General features: G+C 44.2%; 1 pseudogene; it reads left to right on the forward strand.

The window, feature by feature from the left end:
* Positions 1–697: 697 nt before the first annotated feature.
* Positions 698–18,953, forward strand: LOC135564233 (general transcription factor 3C polypeptide 2-like; annotated as a pseudogene).
* The last annotated feature ends 1,266 nt before the right edge of the window (positions 18,954–20,219 follow it).

Below are 20,219 nucleotides of genomic sequence, written 5' to 3' on the forward strand. Positions count from 1 at the left end.
GGCCACTGACTTGGTTAAACCTTCATATGAAAAATAATTATCTCATTTAGAAGGCAAACATTACATATCATATCAGTTCCCAACATTTGGGTGTGACCCTGATCACTGGGAAATATACATATTCAGAGATGGATATGTTGTTATACTGTCCTTCATGGGATCCCAAAACACAACTTATCTGACATAATTGTTCTTTAAACCACTCAAGCTGTTTGGACGAAGGGAAATGTTTAATTCCCAAATCTGTTGATGTTGGAGTTTCGGGCAGGAGGACTTCCTTTGTTCCTCAAAGGTTTCTTTCCCTCAATATTGCGTGACAAGGAAGAGAACGTTTCTGTAATGTATTTACGACCGTCACAAAACGGCCAACTTGACCCCTATTCCCCTCTGTGGTGGAGAGAGGGTTCTGTAGAGCAGACCCACTGTAACCTGGTCCTGGTGGAGGTGATATGATCCTTCACTAGTCTCTCAAAGCACTTCATGATGACAGAAGTGAGTGCTACAGGGCGATAGTCATTTAGTTCAGTTACCTTTACCTTCTTGGGTACAGGAAAAATGTCGGGACAGCAGACTGGGATAGGGAGAGATTGAATATGCCCATAAACACACCAGCCAGCTGGTCTGCGCATGCTCTGAGGAGGCGGTTAGGGATGCCGTGTAGGCTGGCAGCCTTGCGAGGGTTACCCAAGTCTTACCCATGTTGGCCATGGAGAAGGAGAGCCCACAGTTCTTGGTAGTGGGCCGCGTCGGTGGCACTGTATTATCCTCAGAGGGCAAAGAAGGTGTTTATTTGTCTGGAAGCAAGACGTCGGTGTCCATGACGTGGCTGGTTTTCCTTTTGTAGTCTGTGACTGTAGACCCTGCCACATACAGTGAATTTGCCACATACAGATGAGAATTAGCAAATAAATTCATAAAAAACCCTACAATGTGATTTTCTGGATTTTTTTTCACATTTTGTCTATCATAGTTGAAGTGTACCTATGATGAAAATTACAGGCCTCTCATCTTTTTAAGTGGGAGAACTTGCACAATTGGTGGCTGACTAAATACTTTTTTGCCCTACTGTATACATAAACCCAAAATGGTTCTCCAGTAGATTTTTAAGAAAGGCTCATCCTTTGTTCAAAAATGTCCTTTTTGCCTTTATACAGATTACTTCTCATTACCGACTAATTGAAAAGTATCGCCCTTTCTTCAACAAGCCATACAAAGCTGGTTACAATTTCAGTTTTATCCTCCAGAAAATATAGAACAAATATTACAACAAATGTTATGGATAAACTACAATTGTAACGGTTTTCTAGGTGTGAAGGAGAGTCGGACCAAAATGCAGCGTGTAGATTGCGATCCATGTTTAATGAAAACGTAAAACACAAAATCAATACAAATACTATAAAACAAAAAGAACGTAACGAAAACCGAAACAGCCTATACTAGTGTAAACTAACATAGAGACAGGAACAAGGACACTAAGGACAATCACCCACAAAACAACCAAAGAATATGGCTGCCTAAATATGGTTCCCAATCAGAGACAACGATAAACACCTGCCTCTGATTGAGAACCACTCCAGACAGCCATAGACTTTGCTAGATCACCCCACTAGCTACAATCCCGATACATACCAAAACCCCAAGACAAAACACACCACAATACAAAAACCCCATGCCACACCCTGGCCTGAACCAAACATGAAGATAAACACAAAATACTTCGACCAGGGCGTGACAACAATATACTGATTTAATAAGAAAATATGTTTCTAAATGTTATTATTTTTAAATAAATAGAAAAATATACCAGTTTCATTTGAGTACAAAAATGTTGACAGCTGCGCCATACATGTTGCAAAATAAATGGGAAGAGATTTTCGATGTACCGATTCCATGGCATATGGTTTATGAACTGGTACAAAAAATGACACTTGTAGATTTTTCTGTGAAGAGACAGAATCAACAGATAATTTATTCTGGTATTGCCCTTATGTAGCTTGTTTCCGGTCACAGGTTCAGGATTGGTTAAAAAAATAACAACATAAACTTAAAATGAACTTTACAAATAGCAGTGTTTGGCGATTTGGAAAGCCATAGTCGATAAATAATATAATAATACTCGTAGGAAAGGTTTTCATCTTTAGCTCACAATCTGTGGATACTATTCAATTAGAAAGGTTCAAAAGGTACTTAAAACGCCTCCAGGGTGGTGCAGTGGTTAAGGGCGCTGTACTGCAGCGCCAGCTGTGCCACCAGAGACCCTGGGTCCGCGCCCAGGCTCTGTCGCAACCGGCCGCGACCGGGAGGTCCGTGGGACGACGCACAATTGGCCTAGCGTCGTCCGGGTTAGGGAGGGCTTGGCCGGTAGGGATATCCTTGTCTCATCATTAAAAATGAAAAGGTATGTAAAACATCACAGCACAATTGAAAAATATATGGCACATGGAAACCTAACGAGGGTGGTCTATGGTGATAGGTGGGATGGGCTGAGAGTGGCTGAGGACTGTGATTAAAGAGCTTATGTTTAGTAATGTATTGTTATGTGACTGCTTTATATAAAAGTACCATGTACTGTATGTCAAATGTGTATGCAAAATGTATATGTAAAATGTAAACTGAGCAAAAAAAGGACCCTGTCTTTCAAAGATGATTCGTAAAAATCCAAATAACTTCACATTGTAAAGGGTTTAAACACTGTTTCCCATGCTTGTTCAATGAACCATAAATCATTAATGAACATGTACCTGGGGAACGGTTAAGGTCAAAGTTATGAAAACTTAGGACACTAAAGAGGCCTTTCTACTGACTCTGAGAAACACCAAAAGAAAGATGCCCAGGGTCCCTGCTCATCTGCGTGAACGTGCCTTAGGCATGCTGCAAGGAGGCATGAGGACTGCAGATGTGGCCGGGGCAATAAATTGCAATGTCCGTACTGTGAGACGCCTAAGACAGTGCTACAGGGAGACAGGATGGACAGCTGATCGTCCTCACAGTGGCAGACCACATGTAACAACACCTGCACAGGATCATTGCATCCAAACATCACACCTGCGGGACAGGTACAGGATGGCAACAACTGCCCGAGTTACACCAGGAATGCACAATCCCTCCATCAGTGCTCAGACTGTCTGCAATAGGCTAAGAGAGTCTTGACTGTGGGCTTGTAAGTCTGTTGTAAGGCAGGTCCTCACCAGACATCACTGGCAACAACGTCATCTATGGGCACAAACCCACCGTCGCTGGACCAGACAGGACTGGCAAAAAGGGCTCTTGGTCGGATTCGTGTTTACTGTCGAAGGAATGGGCATTACACCAAGGCCTATATTCTGGAGCGGGATCGATTTGGGGGTGCAGGGTCCGTCATGGTCTGGGGTGGTGTGTTACAGCATCATCGGACTGAGCTGTGCGTTACAGGGGAGACATCCTCCTCCCTCATGTGTTTATCATCCTTCAGGCTCATCCTGACATGACCCTCCAGCATGACAATGCCACCAGCCATACTGCTCGTTCTGTGCGTGATTTCCCGCAAGACAGGAATGTCAGTGTTCTGCCATGGCCAGCAAAGAGCCTGGATCTCAATCCCATTGAGCACGTCCGGGACCTGTTTGATCGGAGGGTGAGGGCAAGGGCCATTCCCCCCAGAAATGTCTGGGAACTTGCAGGTGCCTTGGTGGAAGAGTGGGGTAACATCTCACAGCAAGAACTGGCAAATCTGGTGCAGTCCATGAGAAGGAGATGCACTGCAGTACTTAATGCAGCTGGTGGCCACACCAGATACTGACTGTTACTTTTGATGCATCATTCCATTTCTGTTAGTCACATGTCTGTGGAACTTATTCAGTTTATGTCTCAGTTGTTGAGTCTTGTTATGTTCATACAAATATAAACCCAGTTGACAGTGAGAGGACGTTTATTTTTTTGCTGAGTTTATATGTAAAATGTATATGTAAAATGTATGTATATGTAGCAGAAAAGCTGTACCCCCCCCCAAAAAAAATTGAAATATTTGTTATCCGACGAGGGGTTAAAATAATTGTGGAACGCTTTCGACACCTTGTAGAGTCCATGCCCTGACAAATTAAAGCTGTCCTGAGGGCAAAAGCGGGTGCAACTCAATATAAGGAAGGTGATCCTAATGTTTTGTGCACTCAGTGTAGAAGTGGGGTTTATTGCTCACTGCCAGTAGGGGGTGCTCAATGTAATTACATTATTCATATACTTTGGCAATGATGTATAATCTAGATGACTGATAGGGGTGCTGTGTTGAAGCCTCGGTGCCTCCATCTTGGCACTCTCTCACCATTGTAAAAAATACACTGCTCAAAAAAATAAAGGGAACACTTAAACAACACAATGTAACTCCAAGTCAATCACACTTCTGTGAAATCAAACTGTCCACTTAGGAAGCAACACTGATTGACAATAAATTTCACATGCTGTTGTGCAAATGGAATAGACAACAGGTGGAAATTATAGGCAATTAGCAAGACACCCACAATAAAGGAGTGGTTCTGCATGTGGTGACAACAGACCACTTCTCAGTTCCTATGCTTCCTGGTTGGTGTTTTGGTCACTTTTGAATGCTGGCGGTGCTTTCACTCTAGTGGTAGCATGAGACGGAGTCTACAACCCACACTCAGATAGTGCAGCTCATCCAGGATGGCACATCAATGCGAGCTGTGGCAAGTAGGTTTGCTGTGTCTGTCAGCGTAGTGTCCAGAGCATGGAGGCGCTACCAGGAGACAGGCCAGTACATCAGGAGACGTGGAGGAGGCCGTAGGAGGGCAACAACCCAGCAGCAGGACCGCTACCTTTGCCTTTGTGCAAGGAGGAGCAGGAGGAGCACTGCCAGAGCCCTGCAAAATGACCTCCAGCAGGCCACAAATGTGCATGTGTCTGCTCAAACTGTCAGAAACAGACTCCATGAGGGTGGTATGAGGGCCCGACGTCCACAGGTGGGTGTTGTGCTTACAGCCCAACACCGTGCAGGACGTTTTGCATTTGCCAGAGAACACCAAGATTGGCAAATTTGCCACTGGCGCCCTGTGCTCTTCACAGATGAAAGCAGGTTCACACTGAGCACATGTGACAGACATGACAGAGTCTGGAGACGCCGTGGAGAACGTTCTGCTGCCTGCAACATCCTCCAGCATGACCGGTTTGGCGGTGGGTCAGTCATGGTGTGGGGTGGCATTTCTTTGGGGGGCCGCACAGCCCTCCCTGTGCTCGCCAGAGGTAGCCTAACTGCCATTAGGTACCGAGATGAGATCCTCAGACCCCTTGTGAGACCATATGCTGGTGCGGTTGGCCCTGGGTTCCTCCTAATGCAACACAATGCTAGACCTCATGTGGCTTTAGTGTGTCAGCAGTTCCTGCAAGAGGAAGGCATTGATGCTATGGACTGGCCCGCCCGTTCCCCAGACCTGAATCCAATTGAGCACATCTGGACATCATGTCTCGCTCCATCCACCATGCTTTAGTCCAGGTCTGGGAGGAGATCCCTCAGGAGACCATCCGCCTCCTCTTCAGGAGCATGCCCATGCGTTGTAGGGAGGTCATACAGGCACGTGGAGGCCACACACACTACTGAGCCTCATTTTGACTTGTTTTAAGGACATTACATTACAAAGTTGGATCAGCCTGTAGTGTGGTTTTCCACTTTAATTTTGAGTGTGACTTCAAATCCAGACCTCCATGGGTTGATAAATTTGATTTCCATTGATAATTTTTGTGTGATTTTGTTGTCAGCACATTCAACTATGTAAAGAAAAAAGTATCTAATAAGAATATATGTGTTATTTTAGTGTTCCCTTTATTTTTTTGAGCAGTGTATTTTGAAACTTATAGAAATTCATTTATTAATGCCGCAATTATTCGATTAGATATAGTAACACATACTTTTGAATTATATTATGTGAGCTAAACATAAAAAAAATAGAAATTAAAATCCTTAAAGTATCATTTTTAGAGATGGCTAATGATACTTCCCCACTTCAGCAACATTTTTTTTTAAATACATGTACTTTTGTCCTTGAAACATTGAATTGAAATACTGTATAATAGCATTCATTCCTATGGAGGACTGCTCCTACTGAGGAGTGCCAATATGGCCGACCAATGGCTTCAAAGCCTCTCAATGGCCAATACATAGCATCAGCAATCCAGGGTTTATATACATACTTTGTATTTGGTCTTGGCTCTTTCTGATTGTCATTTGCAGCTGTGATGAACACAGCAAAGACCCATTCATTGCAAAGTGGATATCTTCAGAGAAGGTTTGGCATTGCTTGTCGGACAGGAAGAAATATCAATACACATTTGATTATTACATTATACTTGATCTTCTGGGGGAAAAATCTGAATCTAACTCACGAAATATCAAGTAACCCAAGAATACATCAAATGTTTGGTATGTGTTTCCCCTCCCAGTGAGGCTGAGAAGTACCTGCCGCAGGAAATGGTGTCTACAGCCTTCACCTTCTTCAGAGAGACAACTCCTCTGCACAAACTGAAGAGGTAGGTCCTGTGTAGCTCAACTTGTAATAGTGTGGTGCTAGTAACACCACGGTCTTGGTGTGTCTAACTGATGTTTACTGTTCAGGTTTGAGTGCCTTCCCGCCCACCCTAAGCGCTGGGACATGCTGTTCTATATGGGTGTTCCGGTGTGGGCCATGGACTTGTGCCCCACCCCCGATGGCACCCCTGTCAGCCAGTACGCTGCCATCTACTGTTACAGAAACCTGGACTACCAGTACAGGTTGAACACCCTGATTTGGGACAACTCCAGTACAACACCAGGTAGGAACCAGACAGGTAATAGGGGATCAGTGTAATATCATTATGTCTCTTTTTCACTCCCAGTTCTCTAGATTTACTCTCTTTCTCTCTTTACTCTCTTTCTCCATCTACTATCTTCTTGGTCTTTCTCTCCCTTTTCTCTGAGCTATTTCCCCCCCATCTCTCTGTCTCCATCCCTATTCTCTCCCCAGTCCACTCCAATGTTGGCCAGGATAAAGGCTTTGTGTGGAATGTGAAGTGGTGCCCAGGAGGAGCCTGGGAGCTGCTCACAACTAACAGGAAGGTAGGAACAGAAGCACACAGAGACGCAGGGACATGTTACCCACATCATTAATACCTGTTTGGCACTGCATGATGGCAGCTAAAGCCTCAACATGACTGTGAAAGAAAACCTCAAGACACTGAGCAAAATAAGAAATAATTAACTTTCTCTCCTCCCTCTCTGTCAGGCCCCTCACATGCCCAGACTGTGTCTCCTGGCTGCCTCCACGTCAGGTCACATCACCATCGACAGCCTGCCTCAACCCAACACACTGCAGGCCCGCAGGAAACACACCGCTAAAGGTTGGCATGCTCATTTAACACACGATAGAACCTAAAGCAACTTAAAATTAACACTCATATTAGTCATTTGTGACAGAATATTTACATGTAACAGATATATTAGCCATATCATTATGCCTGAATCAAACCTTATACTCTGGTGTTGTAGTTGCAATGTATGTGCTGCTCCAGAAGGGAGCAGTATTGTCATTCAACAGCCTGAGCTTGGTCCTGCAAAAAAGCTGGAAGTCTTTTTAAAATCAGTTTTCATGCTGCTCATTGAAGTCGCAATTGTAAAACAAATTCAAGTCAAATAAATTCATATTTGCTTCGTCTTTGTGTTTCATGCAAGGGCACATCAAAATCATGTGTTATTATTATTACATCATATATAGACGGGTTAGCGGAGAACATCACAAAAACGATGCGCACGCTTCAATGGGGCAGAAGGCCATGTGTTGTTGTGATTCTGGATGGCCAGATAGTTACCAATAATGTCAAGAAACTGCCATGTGGGGAATCGTAAGTGGTTCGTTTCGCTTAGTTTTATCTTGTTCTTGATACCATGCTTTGTTTTGAGGTATTTTGACTGCTGTCACGTCGATGCTACAATTTGCTAGCTAGCTAATCAATAACTGTAATGATGTATTTGAGAGGCAACAAATGCTCATTGCGCAACTTTATTTATGTTGTCAATAAACATTGGAGACAAAATATAGTTTACATGTCAATAATCTAAGCCTGTTTTGCCCCATTTCGGTTTTGTTGCTAAACAACCAACCCATGTATGCCTTAGGCTATTTACTAGCGGAATATTTGTATGATCCATATTCCATATCCTCTCCCTTGGGATCACATGATCTGTAACCAAGGGAATAGTCACTGGGCTTTCCCCCCCCACTGCATTGTTCTGCTGGTGCAGGGACTCTCCACACCACGAACAGTGTATCCTCACACATCTATCAGTGTGTGTGCGCGCATGCTCATCCTCCTATGACTTTCTATTCATCTCTGCAGAAGAGAGACGGATGGAGGGAGGTGATACAAAGAGTGGATGGTAGGATAAATAGATGGAGGCAGAGAGAGAGAGAGAGAAGAGAAAGAAAAAGAGACAATTGCTCGCCTGAAGTCATCCCTCACTGATTCTGCTCTCCAACCACATTCTGTCATCCCAAGCGGTCTGTAAGGGCTCCCATTTCCCCCATTTACTGGAGCGTTCAAATCTGTCTACAAGACAATACACTCCAGAGTTCCATCCACATGTACTCCATAGCAGTATCAAACTCTGCATTACAGCGTGTTTATCATGAGGCACATATGTTTTACGAGACATCGATCTTCAGCCTGTGATCATTAATGCATTAAGCCCTAGGGTAGCCATTCCCTCCATCGTAATGGATTCACGGGGTTTTAAAGGTGACAGTACTTGGCAGTACCAACAGTCATAATAGATAGATTAGGAATGTAATATGATGCCACCGCTCTTTTCTACAGTCTACTACTCCCTTATGAGACTCATCAGCCTCGGGGCAGTGTAATAAAGACTTCGGTCATTGGGTTGATGACATGTTTATCTGGTCCATCCATCATTTACACTAGAAAATTCTTGCTGCATCCCTCACAGTTTTGGCAACTTAAAGTCAGTTTGAATGCATATTCTAATTAGACTATTCAAACAACAACAACAAAAATGAACCATTTCAGCAGGAAACAGTCAAACTACACACACTGGTACACACACACAAAGGGCGGACTCGCTCCAGGAGATAAGAGCAGCACTGCAGAGAGAGTCTGATTCATGAACTTGGAGGTTCTTTTGTGCAGATCCTTTTTAGCCTTTTTTCTCTCTCTATAACATCAGTCGTTATTATCGATCCGCATCAAAGGTTTTAGGTCTGTAGGATCACAGCTTTAGGTGTTTGTCAGCCTTATACAGACAGCTCAGAGAGTTGCAGACATCTTTTGACCATGGGTTTAGAATGCTCCCTTCAGTATATCAGGTTGGGGTAAACCTTTATGGTGCGCTTTTTGAGCAGTTTGTGGATGCAGCATTGCGTTTTTTCTTTTTTCACAGCCTACAATTCCTGACTGTTCTTTTCCTCTTTTAGTGCCCTTTCTATCCAGTTAATAGTTTTCTGCCTCATTGTACACAGTTCCTTTCACAGCAGCCTCCCCTTCGCCCAGGCTCAGAGCTGGGGGATGGAGAGATTACAGTACATGCCATGGTCAGTGCCCTGGGAAGTTACATTGAGGTTTTGGACCGTTGAGGGAACATTGGGCTCTGTCTAGCCATCCTTCATGTCCTGCCAAGACCTCGTCTGGGAGAGCCTAGCTGGGTCACTAAGCTGAACTATGACCCCCTCCCCTTTAGATTCACAGCGGTCAGGGCAGCCACACCTGAGGGACGAGTGACATGTAGGGCCCCTGGTGCTGCCTGTATGGAGGTCCAGGTGTGAGGCTAAAAGAGAAATCGGGAGAGGGAATGTGGAGAATTTACTCTACATGGAGCTAGAGAGAGAGGGGAGAAATGGGGGCTTTTAACAGACTGATAGGAAACCTACCACGGTGGCTGGATGAAATGCAAATGAGTTCATCAAAATCCCATTCTGTAATGCCATCACTGTAATTTACTAATGATGTGAGCCAGCCTTGTCTCTGTGCAGAAGTGAGATGGTTAAGGGTTCAGATGTGTGTGCACGTGAGTGTGTGCTCTCCGTCTGATAAACTGTTTTGGGCAGATAATTATAAATAGCTTTTGGTGTGCGTGAGAGTACGAGCCAAAAAAAAAAAACCTGGTGGGTGAAAACAAAGAACCTGTCTCCTTCTCGCTCAATGGAGATAATTTAGTTTCCATTAGACAAGGATCTATAATTGAAATGACAAAGAAGATGCATCGCGACGCAGTTATTAGTGTTGGAAGGCATACATTTCAGTCTAGTACCTGACACCGTTCTCCCTCAGACCTGTCACTCACATTGGCCTAAATCAGCCTATGGGGAAGGGAGGATGCTGGGATTGGGGAGGTGTGGGTGGAGGGGGCGATGGTGGGGTTGCAGGGACAGTGAGGCACGATGCTTTATCGACCTCATCGACCTGTAGGGGGGGTGGGTGCAGAGGTGGACTGCTCAATGTGGAGACCAATGGAAGACCTGAAATCCCCCAGAGATTAACACTACTCTGTCAGACACCCATCCATGGCCGTATTCCTCCTGTTAGCTATGAAGTGCTATTAGCATTTCTCCAGTATTGTACATAGTGTCCATGTCCTTGTATCTATCTAACCCCATGCTTTTATTACAGATGGACAAGTAGGGCCACGTTTTCTCTGTGATTGAACAGCCCTGGGCCCTGACTTTGCACATCCATATCACAGAGTGGTCAGACACGGCCTGGGATTCTGACGGCTAGCCGATTCCATCTTAAACGACAGACTGGCTTTGGAGAGGGACTGTGATTCCTCAGCTCCATGTCTCTCTCTCCCTGTCTCAGTGCTATCTGACAGCACTGACTGCAGGGTGAATAAGAGTTGAATTAGATGGTGTGTGTGTGTCTGTTCGCATGCCAAATAGCCAAGTTTGTTTAATTACAGTCAGTAATAAATCTGTGTTCATGTATTGAGTTATAATCTTCCCATCAATAATCATAAAGAGTTAATAAAGACTATTTATGTGTTTCCCAATAGGTGGAGCCAGACCAGCACTGATGATCTGCCAGGTAGGCTAATATCTGTTCTCTCATCCTCACACAAAAGACTACAGCTGTATGGAAAGTTGAACTGTCATCTTCAACTCTCAGCAATTCTGAGAAAGAGAAAACACTGTCCAGCCACATGCACACAATGTTTTATTTTAATCTTATGACATGCTTGTCCTGCTGATCTGCTGATCTCATGATTATCCTTCCATGTGTGTCTGTAGGTGCATGGTGTGATCACCCTGAAGAGAGGCTCCCTCCAGGCCAACCATGATGAAAAGAATAACCAGGTCCCCTCCACGGACTGGCTGCTGGCTTCTATGATGGTACTCAACAACACCGCAGCCTTCTGTACATCTGTGGCTCATTGATTGATTGTTATTCATTTAATCAAGGATTGGTAGCGATTTGGTGGGGTTACATGTAGTCTAGAAGTACTAGTCTGATTCTGTTCAAACTAAATTTGGCACTCACTTGAGTAAACATTGGGTTATGAGCCCCATTCTTATAGTCAGTGTGGTTGACAGACATGTCTGGGTTTTTGTGTACATTATACATTGTTCTAATCTTTCAGCTGTAGTACATGTCCTGTTGTCTTTACCCTGCAGGTACAGTGGCCCTGTGGGACCACTCCTTTGCCCTCTACCCCTACCACTGCTTTGTCGCCCACGACAACGCCACCTGCGCCCTCAGGTTCTGCCACGCATCCAGGTAAATGGCCAATCACAACGAAGGACTCAAGGACCTGTCTCAAACCACTAGTTGAGGCTCAAAGTCACCCTAGGATCACAACCAACTGCACTGCAGTTGTAGCAATAAGCCCATATGCGGTATGACTTACATTATCAGACTGAGACCCAGGGAGGTAGGCTACATTACTGCCTGCATCGGAGCAACCAACCAACTATTGTCATTCTGAACATGTAGCCTTGTTTTCATCTCCAACAATCCAATATGGCTGTGGACTGTAAAAAGCAGTGACCATCCGTCTGTGAGCGCCACGCTGCACCTAGCAGCTGTCTGCGTCTGCTGTAGAGCAGACACACACCTTCACGCACACATCTTTAATTAAACACTTATTTACCCCTGTAGTAAAGTCTAAAAGAACTGTAGCCTCCCGGGCCATGCATCTCCTGTGTAACAGAGCAGATAAATCTAATTAGCTAGAAGAGTTAAAGGCTCTGTGATCCCCATCTCATCTCACTCCTCAGTCTGCTGCATACTGAACAACCACCAGCAGCTTAAAGCACCAGGGTTATGTGTGAGGTTCATCTTTATTAGAAAGCTGTAAAGATATCAGGAGTCACGGGTTAGAGTATAACATTGATAGGCCATAACAGCAGGTTATTTTCCAGTCTATGGGCTGGTGTTGTCGAGGCACTTGGGGCCCCGCTCTGGGGTGTTTGGCAAGGGGCAGGCATCCATCTTATCTGTCTGGGTTTTAAGGAGGGCCGGGAAGATACCAGTTTCGCGATACTCATTAGTATCGTGGCAGGGAAACAAAACGCGAAGTGGATTTAACTTCTTGAGGGAAAACAGCCCTAATGTTGGAAATATACATCATTATGTTGTCATCCAGAGTCGCGTGTATTTATTTTCCACAATATTTGACAAACAGCAGGTTTTTAAATGACCAAACAGTATGATCTGCTTCGTGTTTTCATTTTTGCCATGGAAAAAAATATTGCGACAATGGTATCGTCCCTGGGTAGGCAGACTGGAACGGTCCACTCCCACCTTTTCATCCTCCTTCATTTCCCTCCATCTTATATCCGCCCTTTTCTACTCTCCATCAGCTCCCCTGTCCTCAATCCTGTTCTATTACTTTTTCTTTCCTCTCCTCCCCTGTCCTCCCTCCTGTTCTATGACTTTTTCTTTCCTCTCCTCCCCTGTCCTCTCCTTATCCCCTCATATATTCTCCCCTCTCCTCTGCCCATCCCTCTCTAGAGACCTCATGGTGATGGTGGGGGATGATAGGAGGGTGAAGATGTGGGACCTGAGGAGGACCTGGGAGCCCTGACAGTCCTTCAAGCTCTTCTTCTCTACTGAGAGGGCCTGGCCCCTGCACTGGCCTGGGGTCTCCATCTCTCAGGAGAGTACCTAGGCTACTGGCCTGGGGGTCTCCATCTCTCTGGAGAGTACCTATGCTACTGGCCTGGGGTCTCCATCTCTCAGGAGAGTACCTAGGCTACTGGCCTGGGGTCTCCATTTCTCAGGAGAGTACCTACAGTGCCTTGCAAAACTATTCACCCCCTTGGCATTTTTCATATTTTGTTACATTACCACCTGTAATTTACATAGATTTTTATTTGGATTTCATGTAATGGACATACACAAAGTAGTCCAAATTGGTGAAGTGAAATTTAAAAAATAACTTGTTTCAAAAAATGCAACAATTTATTTTTACAGAAAAGTGGTGCATGCATATGTATTCACCCGCTTTGCTATGAAGCCCCTAAATAAGATCTGGTGCAACAAATTACCTTCAGAAGTTACATAATTAGTTAAATAAAGTGCACCTGTGTGCAATCTTAGTGTCACATGATCTGTCACATGATCTCAGTATATATACACCTGTTCTGAAAGGCCCCAGAGTTTGCAACACTACTAAGCAAGGGGCACCACCAAGCAAGAGGCACCATGAAGATCAAGAAGCTCTCCAAACAGGTCAGGGACAAAGTTCAGATCAGGGTTGGGTTATAAATAAATATCTGAAACTTTGAACATCCCATGGAGCGCCATTAAATCCATTATAAGAAAATGTAAAGAATATGGCACCACAACAAACCTGTCAAGACAGGGCCGCCCACGGAGGTTCACCTTCCAGCAGGACAATGACCCTAAGCATACTGCTAAAGCAAAACTCGAGTGGTTTAAGGGAAACATTTTAATATCTTGGAATGGCCTAGTCAAAACCACCTTTCTTGTGTTGATCGGTCTACCTTGGTATTTCTGCAGAGCCTGTCTATATCTGATTGGCTAAACAGCTGTGACTGCAGACATGGTGGGAGTTTGATCATGATCCTACTACCCAACCTATTCAACAACCCTTGCTACATCAAACAATTCATTGAGAGCAGATTTGTTTGTACCTTTTCCGCCCCTGCCTCACACCACACACCGATATCTTCCAAAATACACTGACTTGCACAACAATGAATACAGTATGAATGCTAATCAAAATGGGTACATGTCAGTGGAGGCTCCTTAGAGGAAGGGGAGGACCATCCTCCTCAGTAAATTGAATAAAAATAAAAATTGTGAAACATTAAAGTGATCCTTTTTAGATAAAACTATACTAAATACATTCACATGTAATCAGATAATTGATTAAAAGACACTGTTTTGCAATGAAGGTCTGCAGTAGCCTCAACAGCACTCTGTAAGGTAGTGTCCGTCCTCCTCTGGGTACATTGACTTCAATACAAAACCTATGAGGCTCATGGTTCTCACCCCCTTCCATAGATGTACACAGTAATTATGACAGCTTCCGGAGGACATCCTCCACACTGTCAGAGCTCTTGCAGCATGAACTGACATGTTGTCCACACAATCAAAGGATCAGAGAATGAATCTAGTCCTGAAAGCATAAGCTACAGCCAGTTAGCACTGCAGTGCATAAAATGTGGTGAGTGTTTAACTCAGAGAGAGTGAGAGACAATAGTTGAACAGTTTTGAACAAACATATTTTTTTTTACTTAGCTAGCGAATGCAGCTAGCTAGTTTAGCCTACTCAAACACCCGGCTCAAACAGAAAGGGATGCTATGTTACCTAAGTGGCTATGGCTATCCAACACTGGAACTCTTACAAGTTAAGCTTTTGGTTTTATTAATTTATTGCCATGGGAGCCCGCCGGTGTAACTGCTAAACTGCTTGCTTACAGATTACTCAAATTTGACTCTCTACCTGTGTAGCTACTTTGTAATTTTTCATTTGTAGGCTAGGTTGTAGCAACCTCATGATGGGTATAGGGAAAATTTGAGTATCACGTAGTAGCCTAAACCTAGCCATGTTATATTGAGCTGTGTGAATGGCAAATGAATAACGGAAGTACTACTTCCACTAACATGACATTGACATGGTGGGACAGAGTTAGAACAGAGGGAGTAAGGGAAAGGGGGATACCTAGTCAGTTGTACAACTGAATGTCTTCAACTGAAATGTATTGTCCGCATTCAACCCAACCCCTCTGAATCAGAAAGGTCCGAGGGGGCTGTCTTAATTGACATCCACGTCTTCGGGCTCCCGGGGAACAGTGGGGTAACTGCCTTGCTCAGGGGCTAAACGACAGATTTTTACCTTGTCAGCTCGGGTATTCAATCCAGCAACGCTCTAACCACTAGGCTATCTGCAGTTAATGAAAATACTTTCTATAGGGGGGGGAACACTCACCGCCTGTCTTAATCTCACTCTCACAGCTGCTTTGGATCTGCTATGGTGAGTGTGCATGCTCATGTGTGTGTGGGGGGGGGGGGGGGGGGGGGGAGTACTCCATTCAATGTCTTTTAGAGAGCAACATTTAGAGAGCACTGAGATGAGATCAGTGAGTGGCTGACTGACTGAGGGGACAGTATTTTTGCCATGCTTATTGTTAACCTATGACTCTCTCACTTTGTGATTGTCTCAGCTGTCTGTTCCTGCTACATCACAGCACAAACATATTTGGCTGCTTGTGTGTGTTATACCATGGAGTATTACAAATGTGTTGCAAAATGTTTTTGCTTTTTCGAGATATGTGCACACAACTGCCTAAACTCTGCATTGTAGCGAATTATATGTGTTTTTATGTGTGTCAGGACCCACCTGCAGTCCCTGAGCAACCGATGCCACACACCAATACACGCACCCAGTGTGTTTGTATACGCAGCGTGGCTTGCTAGGCCGACAGATTTATTCGATTAGTCTCAGACACACCTGAGTAAACTGGAGGGTCCAGGGAGCATCTGCAAACACTCTCCCTGCTCACAATTGTGGCGTTGGTTTCCACGACAACTCAGCAGTGCACCCAGCAGTGGCCCCTAGTGACAGCAGGCTCCCGGGTTAGGACTTTAAGTGTTGCACCCTTCATTCATTCATTCATTTAAGAACCACCATACATCCTTCCCCTTTTCCCTCTCCAGCCCTCCTCTCTCTAGGGCTCCTCCATCTGTTACCCTGCCTTCCGCTCCACCGACCCTGTCACTGCCCCACACACACACACACACACACACCACTCATGAGTCTCCCAACGCAGCATAGCCATGGAGCCATGGCCTTCTAAGCACAACCATTACCCACAGCTCACCTGGCTAGGGCCCCCTTACCTCTGGTGTGTCACCTCACTGGGACAGTAAGGGATTAAGGTGAGGGCAGGAAGCTCTTTATTCCTATTAACTTAAAGCTCCTCTCACTCAACCCCAGAGAGGAGAACTACCCTAGCCTCAATCTGTCTCCCCTTCTCTCCAGTGTGGGAAACATTTTTATTTTTTATTTCACCTTTATTTAACCAGGTAGGCTAGTTGAGAACAAGTTCTCATTTGCAACTGCGACCTGGCCAAGATAAAGCATAGCAGTGTGAACAGACAACACAGAGTTACACATGGAGTAAACAATTAACAAGTCAATAACACAGTAGAAAAAAATGGGCAGTCTATATACAATGTGTGCAAAAGGCATGAGGAGGTAGGGTAAGGTTCACTATTTCACAACGTTCAGAGGTATAGGCCAGGGAAGATGAGGTGTATTCATGCTGAGAGAGAAGAAAATTAATCTTACTTTTAGTTTATGATACAGTAGTATATAATAGCTTTTTTTATTTTGTGATGTTTTAGCCTGTAATCAGACTCGATTGAACTCTTTTTCTTCCAGAGGACGTTTAAGAATGTCCAGAACCAAGCTCCTTTTGAAACACATGCAGGCTGCAGAGACCACATGGAGACTAAGCCTGGACCTGATGCCTTTGGCTTCACTAACCAAGGTGAATCTAATACTGCCTAATATCACAAAACCAAACGACTCTTCCATAGTAATGTTCTTCATTGCTGGAGCGGCCAGGCTGAAAGCTGTGTGAATGTGATCTATGTGACTGAAGTTATCATCAGAAGACCCCCCCCCCCTGGTCTGCATTAGGCTCAGCTGGGATATAGGGAGGAGAGGAGGAGATACTCTCAGATGACCAGGCAGAAATAAAGATGGACACAAAGTAATGAGCTGTAAAATGAGGAAAATGTCACCCTGGGCCTCAGTGGAGAGATGGGGGGGATGAGAGGACAATAGAGTGCTATAGTCATGATGCGCGGTGTCTGGGTCGTGACAGATAGAGTGATGGAGATGAGCGGTGCTCTCCCAAGTGACACAGGGGAGGGGAGCGGATGGGGACACTAGTCATCGAGGCACAGTCATATCTTAAACTAGCTCGTTGTACCACTGAGCCTTCTGTCTTAGTTTAAATACAATAATTGTCATGTGTGCTCCCTCTCCGGCCTCTAGGTCACCAGGCTGCTCGTTATTGCGCACACCTGTCGACATCGGTACACTTGCATCAGCGCATAATGACACTCACCTGGACTCCATCACCTCCTTGATTACCTGCCCTAGATATGCCACTCCCTTTGGTTCCTTCCCCAGGTGTCATTGCTTCTGTTTCACTTTCCCGTCTGTACGTTGCTCGTGTTTCTTGTTTTGTACTATGTTTCGTTATTAAATGATTCACTACCTGAACTTGCTTCCCGACTTACAATAATGTAGGCCTAGTGCTATAACAGTGATAGCAACCCATAGATCGGTCATGGAGCCAGTCACTCTAGATTAGTGTTAGATCTTGACCATGTAGGGAAGCAGAGACTGTGGATTAAGCAAATATTCTGATTGTAATCGATCGGCTGGGTAAAGAGTTGCACTGGAGCTCAACACTGTCAGGATGTGTTAGCCCTCTGGCTAAACTCTGACAGTCATGCCTTCTGAGACCATGCCTTCAGAGACCATACTTTCAGAGACCACAGCTGGCAATTTGGTTGCATTAACGGGATAGACTCAATCTCTACTGTGTCTCAAGCACTGTTCTTTATTGGTACTGTATAGAGCAGTTAGATTCAGCTGCGGGACCATTTTTTTCCTTGAGCGAATGGTCGTGGGCCAAAACAACATAATTACAAATAATTTGTAGACTGCAAATTGACTGCAAGAAGCCCAAACATGTATCATATTTGACTAAAACATAATAATTTACAACTTCGCTTACATTTGTATACGATCACGTGTCTGTCTTATGTGTGGGAATACTTGAGTACAGATTTCTTAAATTAAAATCACTTAGAGCTGATTTTCTGGTGTTTTTACAGTATTTTATGTCCAACAATGATAATTAAACAAAAAAAAAAAAAATTTTAACTTAGAGGGCCAAATAAAACCACTGCCAGTTGGGGAAGCCTGGTATTGAGGTTGACAGGTTTTCCCTTAATCCCTCATCTCTGTGTACATGTTTGGTATGTTTTAGCCCGTGAGGGATATTTCTAGTTGTGGATGTGTGACTGTTGAATTGAGGACATAATTTCTCCTTGAAAGGACAAATATAATATGGTCATTTTTATCCAGTTGACTTAGTCGCCCATGCAGGAATAAAACCTACAGGTCTGGTGTTGCAACCATATAACTGAGCCATCTCTTAATCAACATAAATCATCATCCCAGTGTGCGTTGACTGTTCTCACCCTGTTCTTCTCTGTAGATCAGTATCAACCCCAGCCTGTGTGCCTGAAGCTGGGTGTTGTCTGGGGGCCAGGCAGACCTGGTGAGAGACCACTGCCTCAGGGCCTTGAACAGTTCCCACATTAACTTGATGGTGCAGGAGACCCAGGCCCAGTTCAGCACCATGTTCAGCCTGGAAGCCACAGACAGCCAGGGGGATGCCAGCACCATCAGACACACCACAGAGAAGCTATAGGTTCCTGGAGTTCTGCTCCTTGTAACTCCCCCTCATTACTGAAATGTGCTCCTCTCTCCACTTCCTAAAGAATAATATTAGGGCTGTATTCTAAATTGGAATTCACACATGTCAAAATAAGATTTGCATGGAAGTTTGAGTTACAGGAGAGGATCTCAAGGTAGGATCCAGTCCCCAAGGAATATATTATATTTGTTTGGACAGTAAGCCCATTATAATTTATAATAGTATATGCCATTTAGAAGATTATTTTATCCAAAGTGACTTAGTCATGCATGCATGCATTTTACGTATGGTTGGTCCCGGGAATTGAACCCACTACCCTGACGTTACAAGCACCATGCTCTTCCAACTGAGCTACAAAGGACCACAATTGTTTTATATTGAACTTTTTTTGAGAAGGAAAAATAAATGCTATTTTACTAGAACTTTTATTTGTATATAAATACATTGTAAACTGAGGACTCACTTGAAGGTTCTTATAGAACCCATACACTGCGTCATTGCAACACTATGGCACTTTAGGGTTTTTCTGGTCATTCATTCTTATCTTCTGCCTTTCTTGCCACCGTTCCTTTTCTATACTTTCAGGTGCACCGTTTCTGTTTATCGGGCATACACCATGTTTTATATTTGTCTCTGAGCCAATGAGTTAATACTTTGTCTGAGGGTTTGTCTGTCAATCTAATTTTATAAAAATATATATTTTCTGTCCTTTCTAAATCTCCGAGCCCTTTTTCCTCGTATTCCCATTTCCCCTATAGTGTAGTACCAGGGACCTAGGTCAAGGCCTCCGGGAGTTAGTGATTCTAATTAAAGTCTGTAGTTAAGCCTGTAGTTACCTCTGTAGTGAGTAACTGTAATGAACGCCTAATGTGTGTAATCGTGGGCTATCTGCAGTGATCCATCCCTGTCTGATTGAATGTAGCCACTATTTGACTTCTACCCCAGAGATATTAGGGACATTTTCAGAAATTGCAATGCTTGTTTTGATATAATCATGTGTAGCACCTTTAAGTGACCGTCTGTCTTATGCAATCAGCAGATTGAATCGAAACTCAATGTTTTACTTTATGTCCATTATTCAGCATGGAAGACAAAAACACTGACAGTGATCAACCAAATGGACATTGGTGATCGGGGTGAGAAATAGGGTTGGAAACATGTTTATTTCAACATTACTAAGAAATACTCTTATAAACAATGACAACACTGTCATGTTGCACTGAGCCTCGCTGTTTGAAAACCACATCAGTTGCGTAGATA

The sequence above is a fragment of the Oncorhynchus nerka genome, linkage group LG24 (genome assembly GCF_034236695.1).
Source record: "Oncorhynchus nerka isolate Pitt River linkage group LG24, Oner_Uvic_2.0, whole genome shotgun sequence".
NCBI classification, from domain to species: Eukaryota; Metazoa; Chordata; class Actinopteri; order Salmoniformes; family Salmonidae; genus Oncorhynchus; species Oncorhynchus nerka.